At 42.7% G+C, this 15,289-nt stretch overlaps 1 long non-coding RNA gene across 1 annotated transcript in view; it reads left to right on the plus strand.

Annotated features, from left to right (window-relative positions):
- Positions 1-182: 182 nt before the first annotated feature.
- The window catches only part of LOC138819486 (uncharacterized), a 30,338-nt gene continuing 15,231 nt past the window's right edge, over positions 183-15,289 (plus strand). The window contains exon 1 of the long non-coding RNA XR_011369459.1: positions 183-361. This is a non-coding gene — a long non-coding RNA (uncharacterized lncRNA). The remainder of the gene's footprint in view (positions 362-15,289) is intronic.

Below are 15,289 nucleotides of genomic sequence, written 5' to 3' on the forward strand. Positions count from 1 at the left end.
GTTTTCACTGTAGGCTTTATGACGCAGAAGTCGGACGTGATAAAGGGAGGCCGTTGCAATGAGGACGCTAAATATGATCTTTCCCACAGCGATCCCGCCCCCTTTGTGTCGTCAGTCAACGTACTACAATTCCCAGCATGCCGTTCGCAGAAACTTAGAGGCGGAGCGAAGTGTCGCCAAGCAACAGATTCCTGTTGGTTTCTGATTGGTTGCTCTCACTTCGGGAGGCTAACCTAACTGGTTAGAAGGGAGCGCGAAAAGCGCGATTCTCTTCACCCGCAATGAGATTTTCTTATTCCTATTCTTAACAGCGCTTCTGTCAGACACACGTTATCTATCAGCCTCACTACAACTCTGTGAGGTAGGTGTCATAACCCTCGTTTTGGAAATAAGGACACTGAGACTCAGAAAGATGGGTCAATCTAGGTGTCTCTGTGGCCAGACAATTTACTACACTTCTCAGGAGAAAGAGAGAGAGAGAGAGAGAGAGAACATGTTTCATTCGCTGTTTGGGGTAGCCTTCCCGGTGTGAGGTTTGGAAATGGAGAAGTTTTAGACTCTTAGGCTTAGGTTGAAAGGAGACTGGAGGAACCTGTCAATCTTTCTGCGTTCAGCAATGAGGAAATCATATCTAGATGATAGCCTTGCCAGAAAAGCAGAGCGAGGAAGAGCCCACGTCTCCGGGTTTCTAGGAAGGGACATCCTCCTATTTTTTTTTTAATTGTGAAAATACCGTACAGAGGGGTTACAATTACATGGGCAAGGTAATGAGTACATTTCTTATCAAGCATTGTTGCCTCCTCCTTGACATCCTCCTATTAACTTGAGTTTCTAAAATTCGGAATTTAAATAAAGGCTCTGCCCATTGTCCAAATGAATTTTGTCATTTCGAAATTTTTAAGGAAAGAAATAGAACATTACCAAAAAAGATGACTGCCTCCACTTCTACTCCCACTCTCCTACGCCCTAAACCATAACTGAGTTCATTAATTGGTATCTTGCTCAACTATTTCTATGTGTTATAAACAGTATATAGAAAGGCTTTAAACTTGTAAATTGTAAATTGATTTGCAACTTGATTCTTTTTGCTCAAATCTACATTTATACAATAGGTTCATATTGGTTTCAGCTCAAGGTTAGCACTCTACCACTTGAGTCATAGCACCACTTCTGGCTTTTTCTGCTTATGTGGTGCTGAGGAATAGAACCCAGTGCCTCATGCATGCAAAGCAAGCACTCTAACACTGAGACACCTTGCCAGCCCACCATTTTTTTTCTCATGGAAATTGGCAAACACTTACCAAAGAAGATAAAAGACAGTTGGGCAATGGGACTCATACCCGGTGCAACAATAATCATGTGAGAATTTAAAGGCATGTCATGGTCTACATTATACTTTTGTTGTTGTTGGTCATGGGGCTTGAACTCTAGGCCTAGGCACTGTCCCTGTGCTCTTCAGCTCAAGATGAGTGCTCTACAACTTGAGCCACAGAGCCACTTTCCGGTTTTTTGGTGGTTAATTGGAGTCTCACTGACTTTCCTGCCTGGCTCAGATATTAGCCTCCTGAGTAGGTAGGATTATAGGCATGAACCACCAGCACCCGGCTTCATTATACTTTTTAATTCCATAAAAGAATGAAAACAGGGAAGCAAGAGCCAAGTGCTGGTTACACATATCTTCAATACTACCTACGCAGGAGGCTGAGATCTTAGGATCTCAGTTCAAAGCCAGCCAAGGCAGGATGGTCTGTGCGACTCTTACTCCATTTAACCACTAGAAATCCAGAAGGTGGAGCTGTGGCTCAAGTGGTAGGGTTCTAGCCTTGAACAAAAATTTCAGGGGAGGGAAAGAGCGAGGTAGCGAGCGAGCCAGCGAGCAAGAGAGAGAGAGAGAGAGAGAGAGAAAGAGGGAGGGAGGGAGGGAGGGAGAGGGAGAGGGAGAGAGGGAGAGAGGGAGAGGAGGGGAGAGAGAGACAGGAACACAAACACAGAGAGACATAGACCAAGAAAAGAAAAACAAAAAGAAGGTGATTCATGGCTGTTTTACCAGGTGGTTCCTTTCAGTACTGACAGACATGCTATCTCTTGATCTGTATCTTTTGGGTATTCTTTTTTTTTTTTTTTCTTGCCAGTCTGGGGCTTGAACTCAGGGCCAGATCACTGTCCCTGAGCCCTTTTGTTCAAGGCTAGCACTCTACCACTTGAGCCACAGTGCCACTTCTGGCTTTTTCTATTTATGTGATACTGACAATTCCAACCCAGGGCTTCGAGCATGCTAAGCAATCTACATTCCCATTCCCATCCCTTTTGTTTGTTTTTGAAACCAGGTCTCCCTGACTTTGCTGAGGCTGACTCAGAACTTGTAGTGCTTCTGCCCCCATCTTTTGAGTAGCTGCAATTACGGGGGTGAACCACCATGCCCAACGATGAACCACCTTTTTTTTTTTTTTTTTGTCAGTCATGGGGCCTGAACTCTAGGTCTGGGCACTGCCCCTCAGCTCTTCAGCTCAAGGATAACACTCTACCACTTGAGCCACAGTGCCACTTCCAGCTTTTTCTGATTATGTGGTGCTGAAGAATGGAACCCAGGGCCTCATGCATGCAAGGCAAGCACTCTACCACTGAGCCACCTACCCAGCTGAGTGCTGGTGGCTCATGCCTGTAATCCTACCTACTCAGGAGGCTGAGATCTGAGGATCGTGGTTCAAAGCCAGCCTGGGCAGGAAAGACTGCGAGACTCCTATTTCCAGAAAACCTGAAGTGGCGCTGTAGCTCAAGTGGTAGAGCGCTAGCCTTGAGCTGAAGAGCTGAGGGACAGCACCCAAGCCCAGAGTTCAAGCCCCATGACCGACAAAAAATAAATAACTAAAATAAAAATTAAAGAAGCATGAAAAAGCCAGGCGCCAGTGGCTCACTCCTGTAATCCTAGCTACTCACGAGGCTGAGATTTGAGGATTGTAAGCCTCTTATCTCCAATAAACCACCAGAAAACTGGAAGTGGTGCTGTGGCTTAAGTGGTAAGCACTAGCCTTGAGCTGAAGAACTGAGGGACTGCGTCCAGGCCAGAGTTAAGCACCATGACCAACAATAACAAAAAAAGAAGCATGATAAGTAAAGTATTGTGAAGAGAATACCAAGGACTGGGAGTGTGGCTCTGCCTCCTGAGTAGCTGGGATTACAGGCATTGCCATCATACCCAGCTATGAGCCTCCATTTCTAAGGCATGGTGAGATGTGTGAGATGTGACTTAGTGGTCAAGTACTTACTTGCCTAGCATGCTTAAGGCCCTGAGTTTGATCTTTATTAACAAATAGTTGGGAGAATGCATACCTTTTTAGCATTAGAGGCTCAAAAATAAATGTGGAAGACCTGGGAATGTGGCTTAGTGGTAGAGTGCTTGCCTAGCATGCAAGAAGCCCTGGGTTGGATTCCTCAGTACCATAGAAACAGAAAAAGCCATAAGGGGCACTGTGGCTCAAGTGGTAGAGTGCTAGCCTTGAGCAAAAAATGCTCAAGAACAGTGCCCAGGCCCTGAGTTCAAGCTCCAGAGCTGGCAGGGGGAAAAAAAAGGATTAGGGAATGGTTCTCAGAAAGATTATGAGGATGCTTGGTCGTTTTAGTATCTTTCCTCTTAGCTCTTATAATAGGAACACTCCAGGGATGTGTTATGGGCTTGTCCAGGAATTAAAGTATAGCATGAATCTGCAATTGGCCATCCTTCATTACAGCCTTTCCTTCAGGTGTTCCCTTTCCCTTTTCTACAATTTTAGTCCAAGGTTAGTAGTATTACGATGGTGTACCACAAGATTGCCTAGAACTATCTGAAAGAATAGCTTACAATATAGTAAAAGAATTGAAAGGAAGGAAAGAAGGAAGGAGAAAAGTAGGCAAAAAGAGGGAAGGAGGAAGGTAAAGGGAGGGTTCTCATAATGTTGTTTATATCCCTATGTAATAAGGAAGCTTCTAAACAGATCACTGTGCCTTGTAAGGAGTTGGCATAATTTTTGTCAGTGGGGAGGAGAGAAAAGAGATAAGACTGTCTAGGTAGATGATTCAATGTGTCATAATGAGCAGTGACAGTTGGATATGTGATAGGGTGCCAGAGTCTGAGTTGAAGAAAATTCACTTGTAATAAAGTGGGGTGTATGAGGTATATGAATCTTGTTGCTAAGAGGCAGCGGGAGGGGGGAGGGGAGAAGAAGAAGGCCAGTCCCAACACAGTGGAGAGGAGGACTTTACAAAGAACAATGAATTCTGTTATACATTATGTAATTGTTAATGTTACTGTGACATATGTACTCCATCATAAGCATGCACACCCCACCCCATCCCCACATACATCCTCTATACTTACAAACATCAAGATAAATCCTATACAAACTCCAAGCATTCCATTGATAAATTATAACAGAAGTTAAGGGACAAGGATCAAGTTCCACATCTTTGGGAGATTATGGGAGCAAAAGCCACATGTGTCATAAAGTAGTCTGCATAGCATCCAAGATGCATGGGAAAATTATGCTTTCTCTCCTAATCATAGAAAGGAGAGATGCACATTTTCTACTTCATAAAGATAAGCTTAAATTGCATTTTAATATTGTGTGTGTGTGTGTGTGTGCGCGCGCGCGCGCGTGCGCCAGTACTGGGGATTGAACTCATGGCCTCGTCATTCTAGGTTAATGCTCTGCCACTTGAACCACACCTCCACTACCATACTTCTGGCTTTTTGGTGGTTTATTGGAGACAAGAGTCTCATGGACTTTCCTGCCCAGGCTGGCTTCAAACTGATTGTCCAGGTCTCAGCCTCCTGAGTATCTGGGATTACAGGTATGAGACACTGGTGCCTGGCTGCATTTTTAATCTTAATCTGAGATGACATATGCCAATGCACTTGTCTTTCCACTGATTTGTTTGCTATTCCAGGAAGGAACTACACACGTTTTTATTCACAAAGTCTAGCACAGTCTCTGACATAGAATACAATCATTGAACAATCATCGAACGAATGAATATATAAGGACAATTAGACCCCACTAGTTGTCAAGTGACAGAATGGCATTAAATCTAATGTCAGTGTAATTTGGATTTTTTTTTGGTGGGGGGTCCAGTTATGGGGCCTGAACTCTGGCCTGGGCGCTGTCCCTCAGCTCTTCAGCTTAAGGCTAGCACCCTACCACCTGAGTCAAGCGCCACTTCCAGCTTTTTTTCTTTTTTGCTTATGTGGTGCTGAGGAATCGAACCCAGGGCCTCAGGCATGCAATGCAAATGCTCTACCACTGAGCCACCTTCCCAGCCCCTAATTTGGATTTCTTATTCAAGAATTAGGAATTAGGTAGTTTGTGGTCATACCCGCCTCTCATCTCCAGGTGGCAGTATGGTCTCACGTTAAGTGGCTTTTTTTGTTGTTGACACTTTCATTAAACTTTCAAAAACCTTGAAGTAGATACAAACAAGTGTATGTACCATTTTTCTTTCAAAACACCTGTATTCCTTCAAAGTATAAAACTGAACATGGAGATAGGGGTGTAAGAATGAGGGGGAGAAGTCAGTAATGTGACCAGAAAGAATTTTTCTCCCAACAAATAGGGTGATCTGATTAAATAGAGTATCCAGCTAAATTCGAATTTCACATAAGCAGTGTTTTCCCAAATATCGAATGGGACATACAGGAATAAAAGATTCCTATTAATGTGCAATTCAGATTTACTGGGAAACCTGTATTTTCTTTGCTAAATCTGTGAATCTAACCAACAAATACTTTGTGGTTGTTTTTAATTCCAAAATGATCAAAACTTCACCAAGTCAAAGTAAAAAGTGGTGTTTCCTTATTTAGATAAATAAAAAGGAAGTGGTTGATAACAGGGCTTCCTAGTCTATAAAGCCTGACTTATTGCTGTGAGTAGACTGGCTAGCCCCAACAGATGAATGACTGATCTCCAGGAAACTGAGCCATCTGGCAAGTGAGGAAGGTAAATCCTGAAGTAGACACTTTAGATAAACACAGTTTGTTTGTTTTTTGTTGATTTTTTTTTTCAAGTAGAGTCTCCCTGTTTAGGCCTAATTTGCCATTGTCCTGCCTCAGCTTCCCTTCCTGAGTACTGGAATTATAGATGTGCCCCCCTGTGCTCAGCAAACCCACTCTTTTATGCAACATATAAATATGTTTGCAAATCTGGCGCTACAAGCTCACATTTATAATCCTGGCTACTCAGGAAGCTGAGATCTGAGGATCCCAGTTCCAAGCAAACCAGGGCAGAAAGGTCTGTGAGACTCTTATCTCCAATTAACCAGCAAAAAAAAAAACTGGAAGTAGAATGCTAGCTTGAGGGATAGAGCTCAGCCTTGAATGATAAAAGCTCAAGGACAGTGCTCAAGCCCTGAGTTCAAACCCCAGGTATGTAACACATACTGGGGGCCACATGCCCCCCCCACCCCCAGCTGTTGAGCCTTGGAGCTCAGAGTGTATCTCAGTGGTATTGAGTTTATGCATGCATATAGCCCTGGGTTCAGTACGTAGCAGCTTGCACACACATGTACACATGCATACACATCATACAAAAGCCAAACCCTCTGATTGAGAGAATTCTAGATCATTCATTTCTGATTTGTATTTTCAGGGAGCCTGATGGATAGAAGCTATAATGACAAGTAGATGAATTGCTAAACAAGTTAATCCTATTTTTAAAAAATTAAAGGATTTTCTAGTAAGTCAAGACAGCAAGTTTGGTATTCATATTTTACTTATTTGAATTCATTAATATGAGTATTGAGCATTCCTCATTTCCCATGTAAATAATGCTTCAAAATATATTTTATAGGGGCTGGGGAGGTGGCTCAGTGGTAGAGCGCTTGCCTTGCATGCCTGAGGCCCTGGGTTCGATTCCTCAGCACCACATAAGCAAAAAGAAAAAAAAGCCAGAAGTGGCACTGTGGCTCAAGTGGTAGAGCCCTAGCCTTGAGCTGAAGAGCTGAGGGACAGCACCCAGGCCCAGAGTTCAGGCCCCACGACTGGGTAGGAATGGGGAGATGTAGCTCAGTGATAGTATGCTTAGATAGCATAAGTGTGGTTCTTGAATTCAGTACTCAAAACAATAGGAAAATATATTATTTGGAGGGCTGGTTAGGTGTCTCAGTGGTAGTGCTTAGCTTGCATGCATGAGGCCCTGGGTTCGATTCCTCAGCACCACATAAGCAGAAAAAGCCAGAAGTATCGCTGTGGCTCAAATGGTAGCCTTGAGCTGAGCTGGAGAGCTGAGGGACAGCACCCAGGCTGAGTTCAGGCCCCAAAACCGACCACATTCCCCCCCTCCCCCACCCCTCCCACCCCTGCCAAAACACTATAAATATATGTGTGTGTGTGTGTGTGTGTATATATATACACACACATATATATTTCCATATATATATATGGAAATATAGTTCTGAATTCAAATAAAATTTCCATAGAATATTATCAGTGGTTATTGAAAGGAAAAATGTAACCCAGGTAGAAAGTAACCCAAAAGACCATTCTGGCCAGGAGCTGGGGGCCCACACCTGTAATCATAGCTACCCAGGAGGCTGAGACCTGAGGATCATGGTTCAAAGTCAGCCCGGCAGTAAAGTCCTTGAGACTCTTATCTCCAATAAACCACTAGAAAACCAGAAGTGGCGCTGTGGCTCAAGGGGCAGAGCACTAGCCTTGAGCTGAAGAGCAGCGCCCAGGCCCAGAGTTCAGGCCTCAGGACCGACAAAAAAAAAGAGAGAGAGAGAGACCATTCCGACAGAAATCAAGCAGAAGAAAAGATTTATTTCCAGCAGAGCTGACACAGATCAAGTTCTCATGAGGAAAGGTAGAAAATGGCGCCCTCTGGATCCTTGGAGGCCCCTTTTATATCTTCGGGGCCGGAAGTGGGCGGTCCCTCACCTACTGCGCAAGCGCGCTGCTACTGAGGGCGGAAATTAGGTCTACCAGGTGGGCGTTTCCTTACAGTTACCTTGGAGTATATCTGTATTTGTTTATTTTTATTGTTATTATAAAGGTGATGTACAGGCGGGTCACAGTTACATAAATTAGGTAATGAACAATGGCACCTTTTCTCTCACAACCTGGAGTACATTTTAGTCTTGTGGTTAAAAATGTATTTTCAGCTTAAAGATAGTTTTTTTTTTGTTTGGGGAAATATCAATCACTAATGTTTATTTTACCCTGGTTCTGACTCAAACACCATTTCAATGGCTTGGCAGAAGTAACCCTTTCAGTAACCCTTTATAGAAACTCTAGAGATAGCTTCCATTATGAGTCCCCTTTCCAGATGAGAAAACTGAGACAGTGGTTACAAAGCTACCCCAAGTCACATAGCTACTCAGTAATGGGCCTGGGACTTGAAATAACTCAGGGCTCCTAGCCACACAGTGAAGTGTGTGAAAAGCTTCTGAAGGGGACATCTGATCACCTAGAATAGAACCAGATATTATTGTTCCCTGAGCCTAGAACTCTTCAAGGTGAATGACTGGCCTTTTCTGTAATTTCAGTGTATTGTGAATGCTACTTTAGTATTTATCCACCAGAATGAAGCTATTTGGGAGTAAAAAGGATTTAAGGTGTCAGGAGAGAACTTTACCTGAGGTAACTGGAGAACTGGTAGAATGGGAGGTTTGAGGAATTTCTGGGGTGGAAATAATGGAGTAAGGCCTGAAAAGGAACAGAGAATTTAACTTTGCATAATTATCTACATGAAAAGGAAAGAAGAAGTGGGAGGTACCCTGTCACAAACCATTGTTAATTCTATCTAGTGTAGGTTTGTGATAACCAGAGGTTGCTTGTGTCCCACAGTCTTGACCTTAGTGGTCTTCTCAAAGATGCCTCTTTGTGCTTTAGGGAGAGTCATACTTCCACTGCTAGTTAGTTATCTTTGGACACTCCTTTCACCCTCTTTCCTCTCCCCTGGAGGGCAAGGATGGATAGGAAGGGGATTGGATTTACTGTTAGGGTAACAGCTCTGGCCCTCTACCTAGGGAGCCTGCTGACCATTAATTACCATCTCTGAGTCATTTCCTAAAGTGTGAAAATGGCAGACAGATGGGCCCCTGTGGCTCCTACCTGTAACCCTAGCTACTGTGAGGATAGTGGTTCAAAGCCAGCCTGGGTAGGAAATTTTATGAGACTCTTATCTCCAGCTAACCACCCCAAAGCTGGAGCTATGGAACTTTGGCTCAAATGGTAGACTGGCAGCTTTGAAGAAAAAAAGCTGAGTGTGCCCAAACCTCAGTTCAAGCCCCAGTTCAGTCATCAAAACCAAAACCAAAACAGACCAAAAAAGAAACTGGAGGACATTTGTTTGTTTTTTGCCAGTCCTGGTACTTGAACTCAGGGCCTGAGCACTGTCCCAGCTGCTTTTTGCTCAAGGCTAGTATTCTACCACTTGAGCCACAGGACCACTTCCAGCTTTTTGTTTATGTGGTGCTGAGGAATTGAACACAGGGCTTCATGCATGCTAGACAAGCATTCTACCACTGAGCCACATTTCCAGCCCATGGCAGAATTGTTTGACTTTTTTTGTTTTGTTTTTGTCTTTGTTTTTGTTTTTGCCCCACTCCCTGATCTTGAGGAGCCAAATGTAAGAGCTCTAAAGGCGGAGCATTGGGACAGGTGAGGCAGGTGATGCACCTATCCATACCATCTTGATCTTAATTCTTTTTTATTTTTCTTTTGTTGCCAGTCCTGGGACTTGAACCCAAGACCTGGGCACTGTCCCTAAGCTTCTTTTGCTCAAGGCTAGTCCTCTACCACTTGAGCCGCAGCACACTTCTAGTCTTTTCTGTGTATGTGGTACTGAGGAATCAAACCCAGGGCTTCATGCATGCTAGGCAAGCACTCTACCACTAAGCCACATTCCCAGGCCCTTGAGAAGCACCTAGATCTTTATTTACAATTTACTTTGCATACTAGAAAGCCAGAAACTAGGCCAGGCACTGGTGGCTCATGCCTTTAAGCCTAGCTACTTAGGAGGCTGAGATCTGATGATCCGGTTCAAAATCAGCCTGGGCTAGAAAGTCTGTGAGACTCTTATCTCCAATTAACCACCAGTTACCCAGAGGTGGTGCTGAAGAGCTGAGGGACAATGCCCAGGCCCAGAGTTCAAGCCCCACGACAACAAAAAAAGCCAGAAACTTGGGTTCAGAGATGGGCTACTTGAGTTCAAATCCTAGTTGCAACTCTTGTATTTACATAACCTAATCTCTCTGTGACTTTTCTTTCCTGTATAGTATGAATTCTTACTAGAAACTTCCTCTGAAGGTTGCTGTAACATGTACAGTCCGTGGAGGCCCAAAGTCTAAAGACAGTGGTAAACCAGTGGGTATAGTGCCTTGTACTAACTGCTTTACTAACATAGAGGGGAATCTAACATAATATAAAAGGTGGAGCAGAGACAAATCTATTCTAGAAAGTCATAAATGGAATGGTAGCAGAATGAACCTAACTGAAAAAAATTAGCCTTTTGCTGTCATTCCTTCTACATTTTTCTTGTGTATATTACTTTAAGTATATGTCTTCTAAAAATAGTTTATAGGGGCTGGGAAGGTGGCTCAGTGGTAGAGAGCTTGCCTTGCATGCATGAGGCCCTGGGTTCTATTCCTCAGCACCACATAAGCAAATAGAAAAAAGCCGGAAGTGGCGCTGTGGCTCAAGTGGTAGAGCGCTAGTCTTGAGCTGAAGAGCTGAGGGACAGTGCCCAGGCCCAGAGTTCAGGCCCCACGACCGAACCCGCCCCCCACAAAAAAAAATAAAATAAAATAATAAAAATAGTTTATAGTTTTTATATTAAATATATTTTAATTTGAGATTATAGATTTTCAGAAAAGTTGCAAAGATTGCAGAATTCCCACATTCATTGTTATACATACATTATTAACATCTTACATTAGTATATTTGCTGTTTTTTCCCAAATATTTCTTTATTGAGATTATACGACCAAGTAAATGTCACAATACTGTGGCATAATTATACTTAGGTATAGTCACAAACACCTTTTAATCTTCACAATGATAGTCATCATTAGTATATTTGTTACAGTTAATGAACCAGTATTACTGGTATATTATTAACTAAAGTCCATGAATTATACTTGGATTTTGCTTATTTTTACCTAATGTTTTTTTGTTTTTTCTTTTTCCGTTTCCTTTCTTTTCTCTCTCTTTCTTTCTCTTTCTTTTCTTTCCTTCTTTCTTTAGAAATTCTTTCTCTCTCTTCCTTTCTTTCCTTCCTTTCTTTCTTTTTTTTTGGGGGGGGTCCGGCTTTTTTCTCTTTTTGCTTATGTGGTGCTGAGGAATCAAACCCAGGGCCTCAGTCATGCAAGGCAAGCACTCTATCACTGAGCCACCTTCCCAGCTCCTCCCCCCTTCCCTCCCTCCCTCCCCTCCCTCCTTTCTTTCTTTCTTTCTTTCTTTCTTTCTTTCTTTCTTTCTTTCTTTCTTTCTCCTTTCTTTCTTCCTTTCTTTCCTTTCTTTCTTTCTTCCTTTCTTTCTTTCTTTCTCCTTTCTTTCTTTCTTCCTTTCCTTCCTTCCTTCCTTTCTTTCTTTCTTTCTTTCTTTCTTTCTTTCTTTCTTTCTTTCTTTCTTTCTTTCTTTCTTCCTGTCTTTCTTTCTTTCTTCCTTTCTTTCTTCTTTCTTGCCAGTCCTGGGGCTTGAACTCAAGGCCTGAGCACTGTCCCTGAGCTTTTTTTTGTTCAAGGCTAACATTCAACCACGTGAGCCACAGGGCCACTTTGGGCTTTTTCTGATTATGTGGTACTGAGGAATCGACCTCAGGGCTTCATGCATGCTAGGCAAGCACACCTAAGCCACATTCCCAGCATATCTTCTTTTCTTTTCTCTTCCCTCCCATCCAATTCCCTCCCTTTTCCCTCCCCGCCCTCTCCCCTCCTTTCTTTTTTCCACTTGAGTCAGCTCCACTTCTGGCTTTGTACTGGTTAATTGGAGATGAGTCTCATGGACTTTCCTGCCCAGGCTAGCTTCAAACCCTGATCCACAGATCTCAGCCTCCTGAGAGTTAGGATTATGGGCATGAACCATGTCACCTGAGTCCTTTCCTTTTCATTTGTCCTTCTGCTTTCCCTCCCCTCCTGTCTTCCTCCCGTTCTTTGACACACTATCTTTAGCTCTCAGCCTCCTGAACAGCCAGGATTACAGGTATGAGCCACCTGTGTCAGGCTAAGACATCTTATTTATTTTACCCTTTTGTCAATTGTAGTAGAAAACTATGTAATATTGCTATTTTCTACTAGGCAGTACTCTCCTAGAGGAAAAAGACTTATAATTTCTAGACACTCAGAGTCAAAATTGCTGACTGGAAAACAAAGAACAACAAAAATGGGCATGGCGCCGAAGGGCAGAGAGAGAGGATGGGACCTGTTGTGACAGGGCATCCACGCCACAGGGAGGAAGGGTTGGCAGCATCTCTGCAGTAGCACTGCCATGGTATCCGGGGCCACTGCCTGCATGTGTTATATAATCTAAAGTACAGTCTACTCATGGGAACTTTAGACCATCCAGGACAGAAATCTATAATGGATCAAGAGAGTAAACAGGATCTTGACATTTTTCTCAAATAACAAGAACAATTACTGGGGCTAGGATTGTGGCTTGGTGGTGGAGTGCTTGCCTAGCATGCATGAAACCCTGGGTTTGATTCCTCAGTACCATATAAGCAGAAAAAGACAGAAGTGGTGCTGTGGCTCAAGTGGTAGAGCTTTAGCCTTAGCACAGAGAAGATTAGAAACAGCACCAGGTCCTGAATTCAAGCGGGGGGGGGGGGGGGGGGGGGGAGGGGACCAACAACAACCAAAAAACAAGCAATTACTAGAATTTACTTTTACCAACTGAAAACAAAAATGGATCACCTGGGTCTGGGAAGGTGGCTCATTAGTAGAGTGCTTGCCTTGCATGCATGAGGCCTTGGGTTTGATTCCTCAGCACCCATAAGCAGAAAACATCAAAAGTGGCACTGTGGCTCAAGTGGTAGAGCGCTAGCCTTGAGCTGAAGAGCTGAAGGACAGCACCCAGGTCAAGAGTCCAGGCCCCACAACCGACCAAAATTTAAAAAAAAGGATCACCTTATAGTTCAAATTTATATATTTCCACATTTAGAAGCAATTAAGTATATTTCTGGCTTCTACAACTTTTTCCTTCAGCCAATACCATTCTTATTTGGACTTTGATTATTATCATTCATAGCTGCCAAAATGCTATTCTTTTTCCTGCATACTTTTCCAATATTTTATTTTCATCTTATAAAACCTTGACTTTATCACTTTCTCCATACTTGTCTATTCCCAAGCCTGGATACCATTTAAAAAAGGATTGTAGAATCATAGTAATATTACTGTTTTCATCTATTACCAGGAGAGGACAGTACAGAAAAGGAATGAGCATTTTCTTCCTTTTTAAAGTTTTGTTTTCCAGTTTTGCAAGGTTTAGTAGGGTCTAGAAAAACAAAAACAAAAAAATGTTCTTGGAGTATTGTGGGCAATTTAGTAGATTTTCATATTTGTTAACTTTTTCAGCTTTCAGTGGGACATGTTCTTGAGGTGCTACTATTTAGAATATATCTCTGAAGTAAGAATTTCCATATGTGCTTCATGGAGATTCCTGATTGTGGCCAGCTGTGGCTTACCTCTGGCGGGGGTGGGGGGTGGTGGGGGGGGGTGGAGTGCCCTGATTATCCTTCCACCCTCGCCTCACAAAGATCAGGCCCCAAGCTGTAAAGAAGGGTGTGAGTCCTGCCAAGTAAAACATCTCCCATGAGTTTACCAGTGGAATAAAAGAGAGAGATTATAGCATAAATTAGGACATGATAAAGAAAAACTCAAAGAGCCAGACTGTGCTACAATGTTAAAATTAATTTTATAATGTGATTTTTTTATGATATATACTGACCTCTTTTTTTTTTTTTTTTTTTTGCCACTCCTGGGGCTTGAACATAGGGCCTGAGCACTGTCCCTGAGCTGCTTTTGCTCAAGGCTAGCACTCTACCACTTAAGCTACAGTGCCACTTCTTGCTTTTTCTGTTTATGTGGTATTGAGGAATTGAACCCTGGACTTCATGCATGCTAGGCAAGCACTCTACCACTAAGCCACATTCCCAGCCCTGTAAACCTCTTTTAGGTAATAAAAATAGCATCAATATTTCCTTCTGCTGACAGATTTAGCTATTAAGTGATTCATTATAGGGACTGTGAGTGTGGCCTAGTGGCAGAGTGCTTGCCTAGCATGCATGAAGTCCTGGGTTCCATGTCTCAGTACTATATAAATAGAAAAGGCATGAAGTGGCACTGTGGCTCAAGTGATAGAGTGCTAGCCTTCAGCAAAAGGAACTCAGGGACAGAGCCCTGGCCCTGAGTTCAAGCCCCAGGACTGGCCAAAGAGAGAGAGAGAGAGAGAGAGAGAGAGAGAGAGAGAGAGAGAGAGAGAAAGAGGTTTACAGAATAATGATAAAGTAGCAAAGCAAGTGCTTTTATAAAGTGAAACAAACAATTGCTCCTGAGAGTTCATCAGTCAGTTTATCATAGAATTCGTTTTCCTGCATGGACATGTAAGTTGAACAGTTTAAACTAAAACTTCAATTTTACTTTATGTTTTTAGTAATTTGTCCTATTATCTTAGTTTGATTACTTGGAACTATTTAATAATCCTAATTTGAAGCAAGCTCTGGCAGAAAAGTCTCTTCTGTACAAGTGACTCCATCTCTAATTAACCAGAAAAAAAAGTCTGGCTGGAGGCATAGTTAACGTGGTAGGGTGCCAACTATGAGCAAGCCAGCCAATCAAAATACAAGTATTAGTACACATAAACACACATACACACACACAACATACACACACATATTTATGAGTAGCATGCATGAGGTCCTGGGTTCAGTCTCAAAATCAAACACACACACACACACACACACACACACACACACACACACACACACACACACACACACTAAACTTGATAGTTCCTATTGAAGATAAATTAGTTTATGTTCGAATAGCACCTTTTTTCTATGAATAAGTTACATTACTAATCAGGTAACAATACTTAGACAACTATTAATTCCAGTAATTGACAATGTGGAATTTTGTTAAGAGGAACAATAGCCAAATGATAAAGGAACTGCGCTGGGCATTGGTGACTCAACACTTGTAATCCTAGCTACTTAGGAGGCTAATATCTAAGGATCATGGTTCCAAACCAGCCCAGGCAAGACAATCCTTGAGACTTTTATCTCAAGTTCACCATCAAAGAGCTTAGAGTGGAACTGTG

The sequence above is a fragment of the Dipodomys merriami genome, unplaced genomic scaffold (assembly GCF_024711535.1).
Source record: "Dipodomys merriami isolate MVZ:Mamm:240054 unplaced genomic scaffold, mDipMer1.0.p SCAF_8, whole genome shotgun sequence".
Classification (NCBI taxonomy): domain Eukaryota; kingdom Metazoa; phylum Chordata; class Mammalia; order Rodentia; family Heteromyidae; genus Dipodomys; species Dipodomys merriami.